At 51.6% G+C, this 14,682-nt stretch overlaps 1 protein-coding gene across 2 annotated transcripts in view; it reads right to left on the bottom strand.

The window, feature by feature from the left end:
• Nucleotides 1-14,682, bottom strand: part of DPH1 (diphthamide biosynthesis 1) — a 1,777,158-nt gene that overhangs the window by 1,142,327 nt on the left and 620,149 nt on the right. The gene's annotated exons all lie outside the window — the stretch shown is intronic.

The raw sequence follows: 14,682 nt of genomic DNA, 5'->3' as shown, positions 1-14,682 counted from the left end.
GTTCCACTATAAACAATTAAGTGCTTAACAGCCCATAATGACTGGGACAGACCAGCTCCAACATTACAATAATTGTCTTTCTATTTCTACCTTTTATTTTAGAATCTTCAACCCCCAGTGGGTGGGCCGTTCTAATAGACTTGTATTCATTCTGCTTAAGACTATAGCATTTGCTAAAAGGCCCTCGCCCTCATTTTAGGCCCTTAGCTGTGGCTGTGTTTTATAACTCAGGTTCAGGGTCTTTGACAACAGTTAGTACCCTCAGCAATACTTATAAAGCTTAATTAGAACATTTGATTGTGGACACTCCATTGAGGACAATGGAGTGCTCTGTGCTTCTATGGGCCAGTAAATGCCCGCACAGCAACATTTCAATGTTGTTTTCTCACAGGCCTCTCGGAGCCCGAGGGATTTAAAACCCCTCGAACTGCGAGAGGCCTTTGTTTAATTTGTTAGAACATTCTGCCCTTCGTAGCTGGACTATACGGGCTATTAAAGTCCTGCTCCTTTGTTAAAATCCATCGTCTTAAGCTCGGGCCTTTAACGCTGGAGCGGGCCTTTATAAGCTGGTATACCCTGCTACGGCAGGCTATTGGGCTGTATTAGAATACTGCAATGCTGAGAGCTCCTCTGAAGAAAATGGAGTGCTCTGGGCTTTTAGAAGCCTGGAGCATCAACATTCCAAAGTTTTCCTTTCACAGCTGTTACTTCGAGCAAAGGTCTCAAGGAGCCCGAGGGGGATTTCAACCCCCTCGGGCTTTGTGAGGCCTTTATTTTATTAACTAGAGCATTCTACCCGCTAGGGACGTAATGTTCTAATAGCCTCACAGCCGGATATAGCGGACTATACCATCCATTAAAGGCCCTCTCCCTTGTTAAAGGCCCTTGCCTTTCGACTCGGGCCTTTAATGGATGGTATAGCCCGCTATGGTGGGCTATAAGGCTATATTACCAAATTGGAATGTTGAGAGCGCCACTGAAGAGAATGACACGGCTCAGGGCCAATAATTCAGGCAAAGCCTTTCCACTCCAACATTCCAGGGCAAGACATTGAAGTTCCTCAGGACCCACAATAGATAGTAGAGACCTGATCACATTTTCTATCAAGTTTCTTTCTGTTTCTCCTTATTTATTTTAGATCACTCAACCCTCCATGGGGGAAATGTTTTGTGTTCTCAATTTTGTTGTATATACCTGAAATATAACAATGCACAAAGCACAAATATATAAACAATAACAAAATAGTGAAAAATAGCTTAACAAGACATAATCCATTCATTGAACTGAATTGTTTTAATTTAAACTAAAAAATGAAACAACTCAAATTCAAACAAAAAATGAAACAAAAAGAATGATCAACTAAGACACATTTAACGTTTGAGTAAAATGAAATCTTCTCCAGAAATGGATTAGTATAGTCAATGTTTTTGGACTTAAGGTAGATTTGGTTATGCAGAACACGCTTTCAGTTATTTGTTGTAAACCTGTTCAGTAGTTTGAGAAATTCAAGAAAATCCAAATTTGTATATATAGGGCTGCAGGTACTTTGCGGAATGATCATGGAAAATGACAAGCTTGTGCAGGGAAATGCAGAGCTCTGATTGGCTGCCAACACTTCAATCAGGAACTGTTAGCAGCCATCTTGGGACTTCAGTCGAGTCCCCCCCAAAAAAGAGGAAAAAAAAATAAAGTAAAAAAGATATGGGGCAGGGTAGTAATACCCTGACCCCCAAGTCTTGGTATTGGGGGGGGATGTCCCTGTAACCCCACCACAGTATAAAAGCATTTTTTTTAAAAACACATTTGCTTCGAATTTGCAGCAAAACATAAAAACAAGCACAGGCTCTCACGCTTGTTTTGGAAATAGCCCTCAGGTGGGCCAGGTCCTGGGGGTGTGTGTATATGTATATGGATATATATATATATATATATATATATATATACACACACACACACACACACACACACACACACGCAAATCGTAAATAAATCGTAAATCCGGTACTACTCACCTCTACGGGTCTCAAGGCACTAGGGGCCATCGCGGAAATTAAGTGAGCTATTGCCCAGAGTCACATGGTGCTGAGCTGATCTGCCGCCGGGGATCGAACCGTGAGCCCTGTGCTCCGAAGTCAGCTGCCCAGGCCGCTGCGCCACACCTCTCCACCCACACACACACAAAAAGGAGGGGGCTCATCTCTGGGTGATGCTGGGACTACTATTGGCAAAGCGCAACATAGCTCAAAGATGGGGATCCAGGCAGCCCCCTACCCTTTCCCAGTGGTGTAAGGATATGGATACCACAATGGTCGTGGAAAAAACTGCATACACCCATAGAGGCTGTCCCAAAAAGTGGGCTCAGGTATGGGGGGGGTGGAATACGTATAGAGGGAATATATGTGAACCCCCACGTGAAACCTCAGAGTCGGACTTAAGTGACGGATACTAAACCGTCGACCACCAGGTGGATTGAGACTTGTTGGCATACTCCGGGAGGCAACGGAAGGCCAGTGCGATGCCCCGCATAACAGCTATGTTAAGTTATTGTGAAGCTGCTCTCTGAATGTCTGTACACACTCCAATGGTTGAACTGTTGCCTTACTCAATGCCAATGTATGTTGATTTGTGTGAAAATTTTAAATAAAAAGATTAAAAAAAAATAAATAAATAAAAAGAAGGGGGCATACAGGAACCCCCCTCCCCCCCCCCCCCCCCCCTTGGGAAATGTATGTCCCGCGGATCACCACCACCCTGGGGCTTCTGTTTATATTAGGGGGGGAGGGGCGCGGAGCCCCAGGCCCCAGGGACTGTCACCTCCACAAGGCTAACTATCAAGAAATCAGTGAAGGGGGTTAAATGACCCCCACCCACGGAAATCCAGTATTTGTAAATCCAGTATTTGTAAAGCGCGAACAGCTACCCGAAGGCATCCCGGCGCTGGGGGCCGTCGGGAAGATTAAGCAAGCTATTGCCCAGAGTCACATGGTGCGGGACTGACCTGCCGCCGGTGCCGGGGATCAAACAGTGAGCCCCAGATTCTAGCATCAGTCCCACTGGCAGCGGCGCCACACCTCTCCTGGGGAACACTGCCCCCCCCCCGACCCCCTCGGGCCAAATTTACATTTTTAAAGTGGAAAGGGGTCCACAGGCCCCCTTCCCGGGCCATATACAGCCCCGAGGACCACCACCTCCCCAAAGCCATCCCGTGAACTACAAAGGAGGGGGGCCGCGAGGCCCCCCCTCCTAGACCAATACATGGCCCTGGGAAAGGCCACCCCCAGGCTGACTCCTGCTGAGTCTCGGGGTGCCCACCCGGGGACATAGCTGTTTGCTTGTACATGAGGGGAGCTTTGACAGCTCCCACCAAGTCACAGCAAACACTCCGCTTCCAGCAAGCAAGAGCTGATAAAATGCTCTTGCTTGCCGGAAGCTGAGGTTTCTTCTGTTTCCCTGTTTGCAATCAAGAGGGCAGTGAAATAGACATAAGGATAACAGCTGCACGGAGGAAGCTGTCTTTTAGCAGCTCCCTCTGTTCAGCAGCGATGCTGGCTCCTGGATGCAGTGACCGTCGTTGCCTTGAGGCTCCCCCTGAAGCCCACTGCACATTGGGTGTACCCAGGATTAATAGCGAGGCCCTGGGAGATGGGGTCCTCGGAGCTGAAATAGGCCAGGGTGGGGGGGCTACTCGGCATCTGGGGACCCCAGGGCAAAAATCGGCCAGGGGAGGATGGCCGCTCAGCCCCTCTGTCCTTTAAATTATAAAAATAATGAAGCTGGGCCCCTGGGGGAAGGGGTCCCCGAGACCGAAATCGGCCTGGGGAGGGGAGATGCATGGCCCCCATTGTATAATGGCCGAGCCCCGGGGGATGGGGTCCCTCGGGCCGAAATCAGCCTAGGAGGGAGGCTGCATGGCCCCCTTCCCTTCGAATTGAGGCCTGGCCCCGGGGAACGGGGTCCCCGGGGCCGAAAACGGCCTATGTCGGGGAGACTGCGCAGCCTCTCTCCCCCATTGGATAATGGAGGGGCCCCAGGGGATGTATTCCCCAGGCCCGAAATCAGCCCAGGGAGGAGAGCCGAGCAGCCCCCTCCCACATTGGATAATGGCGTGCCCCGGGGATGGGTTGATGGGGCAGAAATCGGCCCGGGAGGGGAGCTGCGCACCTCCCCTCCCCAATGGATAATGGCAGGGTGCTGGGGAATGGGGTCCCCTGAGCCAACATCGTCCTGGGGAGGAGGGTCATGCAGCCCTCCTCTCATTACACTGATACCCACTCACAGACCCACTCAGAAACTCATGCACTCACTCCCAGACTGACACACACACACATTGAGGAACTCGCAAACCCACTCTCACAGGCCCACTCAGACACTAACTCAGGCACTCATACACCACCTCAGACACTCATTGATCCACTCACACACCCAGTGAGACAATTATGCATCCACTTCCAGGCCCATTCAGACACTCACACACCCACTGAGACACTCACTCACACACCCCCTGAGACACTCATGCACTATCTCACTCTCAAAGATTACAGGTTACACTTAGGAAATAAAATTGAAAAAACCTTAGAAATTCACTGAAAAAAACAAAGGTTACAGGAAGGTTATAGTTAGGCTCACATTTTACTCATACAAAACCAGTGGAATTCAGCAGTTATAGTTACCTGAGCTAACTATAACTTATACCCGGGGGCGGAGCTTGGCTCGCAACGAAGATGGCTGCTTGAGCTCGGAGCTCCGGCGAGCCACGTCCAATATTTGCAAATAATCCTGACCCCGACGAATCCCAGAACAACGGTCGGCCCCAGCGGAACGTCCCGGGGTGCTGGACAGTTGACCGACGCGATCTCCAGCCCGATTGAGCGAAGGGGCGACCTCCGGAGCCGGCGACTCGAGAGGCGCCCTAGGCCGCGGATCCCCGGCCTCGGGTGGTGTGGACGGCCGACGACGTGAGGCGACGTGCGGCCAGCGGACCTGAGGTGCATGGTGGAGGACAGCAGCGATTTGAGGCGGGGTCCGCCGGCGAACACAGAGGCAGCGGACAGCGCCGAGAGTGGGGCGCCGAGCTGCAGAGAGTGAGATCGCCGGAGAGCACGCTGGGAGGCCCGGGGTGAGTCCCACGGCGCCCGCAGCGCAGCGCGGAGGATCGGTGGTACCCCCTGCACGCCCCAAGGCAGAGCGACTGGTGGTGAGGCGCGTTGGGGGCGCTCCTGGGCATTGTTGCAGCGGCGACCTGGACGAGGGGCGCTGGTGAACCCTACAGCGGAGGTGCGGAGGAGGCAGCAGGACGGGAGTCACCACGGGTGAGACGCCTCCGGGGCAGGGCTGAGCGCGGACGCCACGAGCTTGGACGCTTTGAAGCTGAGGCGGGGCGAGCGACCTGCCGGACACCTGGTGTGGACGGTAGAGGCTTGGTACGCTGGGTGAGGACAACAGGTGCTCATTGACCCACCGAGACGCCCGCGGTGGGCTGCCTGCGACTGTGCCACGGCTGGGTGGTGACGGGGGCCTGCAAGGCCGAACGGCAGCGTGCTGAGCGGAGTGGGGGCACAAGATGGGCAAATCTGATAAAACCCAGTCGAAACTAAAGTTCGAGCAGCGGCGCCCCCAGCCGCAAACACCGATGGAGGGTGCTAAGGGAGGCGGGCCTGAACCCGCGGAAGACGACCGGGACTTGAGGGGCCTCTTGTTGTCCATGGAGAAGGGATTGCAGAGCGGCATCACCGCCCTGGGCGCCAAAATCGACGCGCTCTCCTACCGTATGGACCGCATGGGAGAGCGCCTGGACAGGCACTCGGAGCGCCTAGACCAGGCTGACAGCCGCATATCGGAGGTGGAGGGCGCGCAGACGACACTGGACAGCGACCACAAGAAGCTCGAGCGCCAAATGCAGGTACTGCAGGACAAGACAGAGGACTTAGAGGCCCGTTCTCGGCGGTGTAACTTGCGCATCACCGGCCTGCCGGAGTCCACTGCCACGGGCCGAATGGAGACCTTCGTGGAGACACTGCTGATTGCGTTGCTGGGGAAGGAAGTGTTCTCCGGGATGTTCGTGGTAGAGAGAGCGCACAGGTCCCTGGGCCCAAGGCCCCTGCCAGGAGCACCGCCCCGACCGGTTATAGCTAAACTTCTGAACTATAGAGACCGGGATGCGGCGCTGAGAGTGGCCCGGGAGAAGAAGACACTGTCCTACGAAGGGTCGCCTATCTCGCTCTACCCGGACTTCACGGCCCGGGTGCAGGAGGCCAGACGACAGTTTGCCCCTGCCAAAAAACAGCTCCGGGAGCTCGGAGTGGACTATGCCATGCTGTACCCGGCTAAGCTGCGAGTCAACCGGCAGGGCAAGTCGCACATCTTCCAGGACCCTAAAGCACTTCAAAAGGCGCTGAAGGACTGGGCGAAGGAGCAGCGTCGAAGCCCGGCGACGTCACCGCGAGGGGACGAGAGAGATGGCGACCTGGACGCACAGGACTGATCAAGAGTGCAGGACTCATCTAGTTGGTATTTTGTCGTAACATGCTTGGCTGCAGGGAGGTAGGATTTGAGGGGCACGGGTGGGGAGCGGTGGGACGATATGGTTATGGGGTACTGTACAATGTGAGATGCACTCCCCACCGGACTAGTCGCAACAGGGAAGCCCGGGGACAGTGACTTATCCTCCAGTTGCTCAACTCCTTTATAGGATCATAGAGAATGCTGCTGGGGCCAACCACCTGAGAGCGCTTTTAAGAAGTTGTACCAAAGCGCTGGGAGGGGTCGAGAGACACCATAGTGGCTCGCTGGGCCGGGCGGCGGCAGTTGGGTGCTGGGTGCTTCCACACTAACGTGTGAGCGCAGAGCGACCTCCGCCCGCGTGTGCGTCCCACTCCGTTGGGGGTTCAAAAGTTAAGGGTGGGGAGGCGGGAGGTATGGGGTGCCCAAGTTTGGGAATCTGCAAGGCCGAGTTGGGGAGGGTCTGCTGTGGGCGGGGGGGAGGGAGGGGTTTGGGTTCCGGGGGTTTGAGGTCACTAGGATGGGGTGCGAGATTAGCACTGCTGGTATGCTCCTGCTCTTGGAGACGCGCTCAGTTGAGGGATTTGCACCAAAGAGCAAGCTATGGCGAACACCGAAGCGGCCATGCCTGAGAGGCGCGACGCACTAAGAATCCTCACTTGGAATGTACGGGGACTTAATGATTACCGAAAAGCCCGTAAAGTACTGCACTACCTTAAGAGGCATGAGATAGATATTGCACTCCTACAGGAGACGCATCTTCCTACTAACAGCCCTATCCTGCGCACCAGGGACCTGAGAGAGGCACATGCAGCGGGGTTCACTACACACTCTAGAGGGGTGCTGACATGGGTCAACGCGCGGGTGGAGCACAGATTGCAGCGCATTGCCACAGACAACGCGGGCAGGTATGCACTCACGCGCTTTCAGGGAAAGGGCATGGATTTACTACTGGTTAATTGTTATGGGCCGAATTATGACTGCCCTGAGTTTTTCACAGCGCTGGCGGGAGCGGTGGGGGATACAGGCGCGCGGCAGGTACTATGGGGAGGCGACTTTAATGTAGTGTTAGACCCGGAGCTGGATAGATCAGGCGGCCCGAACCGAGCGCAGCCTGCGGCAGCGAGGGCGATCGCTCCCGGTATGCTGTGTTTGGATCTCGTGGATTTGTGGCGCACTCGTAACCCGGCAAAGGGGGGCTACACGCATTACTCGGCATACCATAACCTGCATACGCGGATAGACTACTGGCTACTATCTGCGCCCCTCACTTCGCAGATTCGCGAGTGCGCGGTACTCCCACGAACGCTTTCTGACCATTCGCCGATACTGCTCTCCCTGGCGACGCCCAGAAAGGCCCCCCCGCCGTTTCTTTGGCGATTTCCCCCTTACTCGCTGCTGGATCCCCTGTTCAAGGAGGAGCTGACGGCTGCGATCGAACAATTCTTTGCCACCAATTTGGGCTCCGTGGAGGATTTCCAGACTGTCTGGGAGACCTTCAAGGTCCACATTCGCGGAGTGGCGATGGCTAAACACTCGGGGGTACTCCGAAGTATCCGGCGCCGCCTTGCGACGCAGGAGCGTAATCTGGCAGCATTGGAGACCAGACTGCTAGAGACGGGCGGAGATGACGCTACTGAGGAGATAAAAGCTCTCCTGGCAGAGTACCATGAAACTGCTGATGCAGAGGTGCTACACCTGGGGAAGTACGCTACGGCCAGGGTTTATGGTGAGGGTGACAGACCGGGGTCGGTGTTAGCTAACCTGCTCAAGGCTCGTAGGCGCAGGACCGCCGTCACGCAGGTCAAGGCAGTGGATGGCTCACTGCTCACAGCGGAGGAGGACGTGGTGGAGCGGTTTCGGTCGTACTACGCTGGACTCTATGCTTCGAAACAAGCCGGAATGGAGGACGGAATAGGGGACTATCTGGACCATATAAAGTTGCCGTTCCTAGCGAACGAACACAGGGAGTTTCTCTCCCTACCTATCGCGAGGGATGAAATTCTAGAGGCCCTAGCGGGCATGAAGGCGCAGAGCGCCCCTGGAGCTGATGGCCTTACGGTCACGTTCTACCGCGCTTTTATAGACCAGCTCTTACCACACGTGTCGACGCTGTTCGACGATATGTGCACGAAGGGCCATATGCCACCGTCCATGCGCGAGGCGCTCTTAGTCGCTATACCGAAGCCAGGCAAACCACCCGAGGAATGCAGCTCCTATCGACCGCTGTCGCTACTCAACGTGGATACGAAATTATATGCCAAGGTCCTGGCCACGCGGCTGGCCCTGCTCGCCCCCGAACTGGTCGCCCCAGAGCAGGCGGGATTCATGCCGGGCAGGAACCTCACATACAATTTGCGGACGGTATTTGGCGTCATGCAACACGTTCGCCCTGAAGCGCGCGCGCTCGCTGTGTTCCTCGACATGGAAAAGGCATTTGACTCTGTCGAGTGGCCATTCATGCGGCAGGTCCTGACGCGAATGGGGCTAGGTCCGATCTTCCTTCAAATGATAGGGGTACTATATAATGGCCCCACGGCGAGAATACGCTTGGGCGATCGAGTCACGGAACCGATAACAATCTCGAGGGGCACGAGGCAGGGCTGCCCCCTGTCGCCTTTGCTGTATGCCCTGGTGGCAGAACCGCTGGCGTGTGCTATGCGTGAATACCACAGCCTTCGAGGTATCAATTTCCCAACTTACAGGATAACGATATCCACGTATGCAGACGACACCCTGCTATATGTCAGGGACCCGGAAAATAACCTAGCCCCAGTGTTGAGGGAGGTGGTCCACTTTGGAGCGCTCTCCGGGCTCACGGTGAACTGGGACAAATCTATCGTGTTCCCGCTGACGCCAGTCACGACCCCATTTGCTATGGAGTACCCGTTGCACTGGTCTGAGGAACCGGTCCGTTACCTGGGGATCCAGCTCCATAGGGACTCAGAGGTGGTGCTATCTGAGAATTACGGACGGGCCATCAGTAAACTGGAAGACGACGTGGAGACCTGGATCAAGCTGCCTCTTTCGTTATTGGGACGCATATCCATCATGAAGATGGTGGTGCTCCCTCGGTTCCTGTTTCTTTTTACGAACATCCCCATGGTGCTCTCGCGTGCTTTCTTCGCGCGGCTACAGGCGTCAATGCTAAGGCTGGCATGGGCTGGCAAGCAGGCGCGGACCAGCTGGAGAGTACTGACTCTACCTTACCAGATGGGTGGCCTTGGGGCACCCGACATGGAGCTGTACTATCGGGTGGCGCAGGGGGCTCAGGCGCATAGTTGGATACACGGGGGCGAGGCTGTCCCGTATCTCAGACTGGAGACATTGTTTGCGGCGCCGTTGCCGCTCCCAGCGGTCATTTTTGAGCATCCGGACCGCCGCACGGGATTTCTTGATTCCTTGAACTCCACTAGGCATGCCTGGAACTGTATACTACAGCGCGACTCTGGGGCGCAGCTGTATTCGCCGGCAATGCCCACTGCCTGGGCGGTGTGGCTGGCCCCTTGCAATGAGGAGGGAGTGCGGCGAGCGCTTAAGGAGATGGGTGTACGCACCATGGGTGACATGTTTGCTGATGGTCAAGTCAAGACGTGGGAGGCGGTGGCAGCCTCGGGCGTGGAGGGCACACAATTGCAGCGTTTTCAGTATCACAGAGTCCGGCAGGCCTGGAGGCAGTTGTTGGGGTGTGATATGGAGGAGCCGGCGGAGGTTCAGGAACTGACATACATAATTAAGAATGACAACCCCCGCGGGTTGATCTCTAAGCTGTACAGAATGGCGCAATCTCATAGGGTGCACGAGTTCGCAAAATGCAGACTGGACTGGCAAAGAGACTTAGGGATCACCATTGACGATGCTATGTGGGCGTACTGCTGCACGGGGATTAGACGCATCTCTCTGCATGGCAGACACCGGCTTGTCCATTTCAAATTCCTCAACCGGTACTACTACACGCCGGAGCGCTTACATAGATATGGGCTGCGTGAAGACCCTGTATGCGAACGTTGCAGGCACCCGACGGCTGGCTTCCTTCACCTAGCGTGGCAATGCCCGGGCATATACAACTATTGGGTGGCGGTCTACCACCAGATAGTGGGGGTGACGGGGGTGGAGTTGGCTCCGGACCCGGCAGTGGCGCTATTGGGGCATTCCAGAGGTGTACCGAAGGCGGCCAGACGCCTGGTGGATATGGGGATGCTAGTGGCGAAACGACGAGTGGCGATGAGCTGGATGCGTGGTCCCGTGCCCACGGTTGAGCAGTGGAAGCGCGATGTGCTGTACTGCTGCACCCAAGCGGAGAGGTTCAGTGAGTTGCTGCCGCCGCGTAGCAGGCCTAAAAACTTCTGGGAATTGTACGAGGACTACCTGAGCGGGCGGGGGGCTGCAGCGGGGAGCCCGGATGGGGGCCCTGATACGGAGGTTGCAGAAGAGGAAGCTCCCGTAGGAGGTGTTCGTGTGGGTGACGCTAGATGAAGAGGAGTGGCGGCTGAGTGCGGGATGAGAGCGATACTGCGACTGACTTAGGACCTCAATTGTTTGGTTGGGGAGGGTGGGTTAGGGGAGTTGGGGGAAGCGTGAGGGGAGGGAGGGGGTTTGGAGATTATGGCTATAAAATGAGTGACTGTGCCCTAAGCTTTGGGGGAAGGAGCGCGTTAGAGCCTGACCGCAGACAGGGGGTCTGCCCCGCACACAAGCGCTGAACTGGAGGGACACTCGGGAAGCATTAGGTATTTATCCAGTTTAGCACGGTGATGCCCGACCTCCGGGATGTGGGATAGCCGATATAATTGATTGCGATGTGAGACAAGATGGCGGGCCTCAGGTTGATGGCACTCGGATATGTATATTACTGTTCCTTGTTTGCAGTCAATAAATACATTTTAAAAAAAAACTATAACTTATACCCGCAATGCACTGCTAATGACCTCACATATCACATCACTCCTGACATGGTCAGTGACATCACTGATGACATCATCCCCAGAACCACTCAAACACCTATACAACCTCTAATAGACCCACTCCCACGCGACCACTCACATACCCATTTGCAGACTCTTACAAGCACTCACACACCCATTCACTAATCAACAGAGCCAGTCACACATCTACTCACCCTTATAGCCACTCACCAAGACGTTCACTCTCCAATACAGCCACTCACACCCACTTACTTACCTATACACAGTCAAAGAGCTACTCGTTAACCCATACAGCCTCTCACACTCCAACTTCTTGACCCGTACAGCCACTGACACAGCCACTCACCCATAAAGCCACTCACCCATACAGCCACTGTCACAGCTACTCGCACAGTTATGCAATCACTCATACAGCTACTCACATAACCACTACAACATCCATATAGCAACTCAAATACCCATACAGCCACTCATACATCTACTCACATACTGATACAGACATTCACACAGCCACTCCAATGAGATATGTTAGAAATATTATGTCTACTTACTGGTACAGATACATTAGTAATTTAACTTATGCTGTAGCCTAGTATATATCTTTAAATCTCAGAAACAGTTATGAAACACAGTCATAGGATAATATATTCGGTGATGTTATCAGTGATGTCACTGACCATGTCATGATTGATGTGATATGCGAGGTCACAAGCAGTGCATTGCAGAGACTTACGTTATTGGTAGCTCAGGTAAGTATAACTGCTGAATTTTGTGGTTTTGTGCGAGTACAATATGAGCCTAACTATAACGTCCCTGTAACCTTTGGTAATTTCGGTTGGAAAACAATTATATATATATATATATATATATATATATATATATATATATATATATATATATATATATATATGAACGTAAAACGCCACTGTCGATGCCTTCCCAAGACACAAGAGACGAAGAGCGGACCCAAGTTTTGTGCCAATTTAAAGTGCTTTATTCAGTTGCCCAGCCAGTCCGTCTTGACGCGTTTCGACCCCCACTCGGGTCTTGATCACATGACACATTGCTAACGGAAACAGCGGTATTTAAGGAAATGGACAGGAAATGGCTTTCACGTGTGTTGCAACTAAAATAGACATGGAAAACATACTGCAATAAGCCATTACAATAATATCATGATCACCGAAAAAATCCCACAATATATAAATATATAATATATAAATACATACAAAATATATAAAATTATTTAAAATCTAAATATATCTAAAATAGGATTTCTCAATGGTTATTCATCAATCTTGTTGTTTTTTTATGTCATAATAATTGTAATTTAATCGCGCAGTCCATACTTTCATTAATGGGTTTCCCAATAGAACTCCCTGACTTGGTCCGCGTTTCTTATTACAGCAGATTCCTAAGTTCATATGTTGCTAACATCTCCACAAATAACAATTAACTTTTCTTTATCTAATGAAAAAATAACGCCCAAGTGGGCCATTATTAAAAAAAGGGGGAGGCCATTCCTTCTTTACCCATTTCTAAAAATATATACCCACTCAAAAATGATGTGCAAATAGTGCAAAAATTGTGCAGCGGAAATAATCTTTCCTCTAAAAACAATGCCAGATAGTTTCCTCATTTACAACAGATTCGAAAAATTATATATATACATATATGTATGGGATTAGAATAAATATTCTGAACTACTAACATATGGTAATAATTATTAACCATTCATTAATCCCAATTTTCTCTCTGTTTGTAAAACAAGCTGTCATACATCTCACGAAATTCATTATATAAGCCAATTATTGAAAGAACAGACTGATATTATAAACAAGTAAAAAAGTCTTCACTAGCATTTAATCCAGCCGGATTTTTTGTGTTGAGCTCAAGAATATACCTAGTCTCCAACAGGCGCAGTTTGCCCTCACGATTATCACCCCGTTTCATTGGTGGGACCGTGTCAATTACATAGTAAAGGAGAAGGTTGGGGTTACTCTCATGTAGCAGCTCAAAATGTCTAGCGACGGGATATGCCTGATCTCTCCCTGTAATAGCTCTAATGTGCTGGAGTATCCTTTTGTGGGCCGGTAACCTAGTGCTACCCACATATTTCAGCCCAAAAGGACACTCCAGCACATATACAGCAAATTCAGTTTTGCACGTCGTTCTTTTCTTTATCTGGATTGGTTCATTTTTAAAAGGACTAATGTAGTGTGTTTTATTTTGTCCAAATTTACAGGCCTTACATGTAACACACTTTTTGAAACCCTTGATTTGAGACATCCAAGAGGTAGGAGTGGTCAACTCAGGACAGTTACTGACCAATCTAGTGCTCATCGAGACTGACTTCCTGAAAGTTAGGGCTGGTTTGTTAGCCACTAGGTCCCCAATAATGGGATCCCCCTGCACCAAGTTCCAGTTGCGTGAATAGATTTTTCTAAGTTCCCGATGTTGCCTATTGTATGTCAAAATAATCCTAGATTGGACATTTGATGTACCTTCGCTAAAAGGATTTTATTTGACTTTGGGGGCCAAAATCATTTCTCTAGACAAATCTTTTGTTTTCCTAATCGCACTGTCAATGATTTTACACGAATAGCCCCTAATTAGGAAGCGCTGTTTACTAGCCTCCTGCGCGCGAATACAGTCAGCATCCAAACTGCAAATGCGTCTAATACGCAGCATCTCACCGTATGGGATGCTGCGTATCAAATGCTGTGGATGGTGGCTAGAAGCATGTAAAACCGTATTCCCAGCCGTGGGCTTCCTGTAAAGTTTTGTAGCCAATTTGCTATTCTCAACATATAACTCCACATCTAAAAAATATGCAGAATCTTTGCTAATGGCTGATGTAAAATGCAGATTTAAGCAGTTGTTATTCAATTTATCTGCAAATGCCTGTGCATTCTGTTCTGACCCCTTCCAAATGAAAATCAAATCATCAATGAATCTTAGGTACAGTACCACATTTTCTTCCATGATATCCTTGAGCTCGCCCCTCAGTACCCGCTCCTCCCACAATCCCATGTGAAGGCATGAGTAACTGGGGGAGAAGCAGGCCCCCATGGCGACACCCCGGACCTGATGGTAGATTTGATTATTGAAGAGGAAAAAATTCTGCTCAAGACATGCAGTCACCATCTGTAACAACATTTTGTTGTGAGATACACATCTCATTGGTCGCAAATTCAGAAAGTGTTCCACGGCTATCAGGCCATCACAGTGTCTTATTGAGGTGTATAGAGATGTCACG

Source organism: Triturus cristatus, chromosome 3_2 (genome assembly GCF_964204655.1).
Source record: "Triturus cristatus chromosome 3_2, aTriCri1.1, whole genome shotgun sequence".
NCBI lineage: Eukaryota > Metazoa > Chordata > Amphibia > Caudata > Salamandridae > Triturus > Triturus cristatus.
The sequence above is the reverse complement of the archived record's forward strand: the minus strand, read 5'-3'. Positions and strand labels throughout refer to the sequence as shown.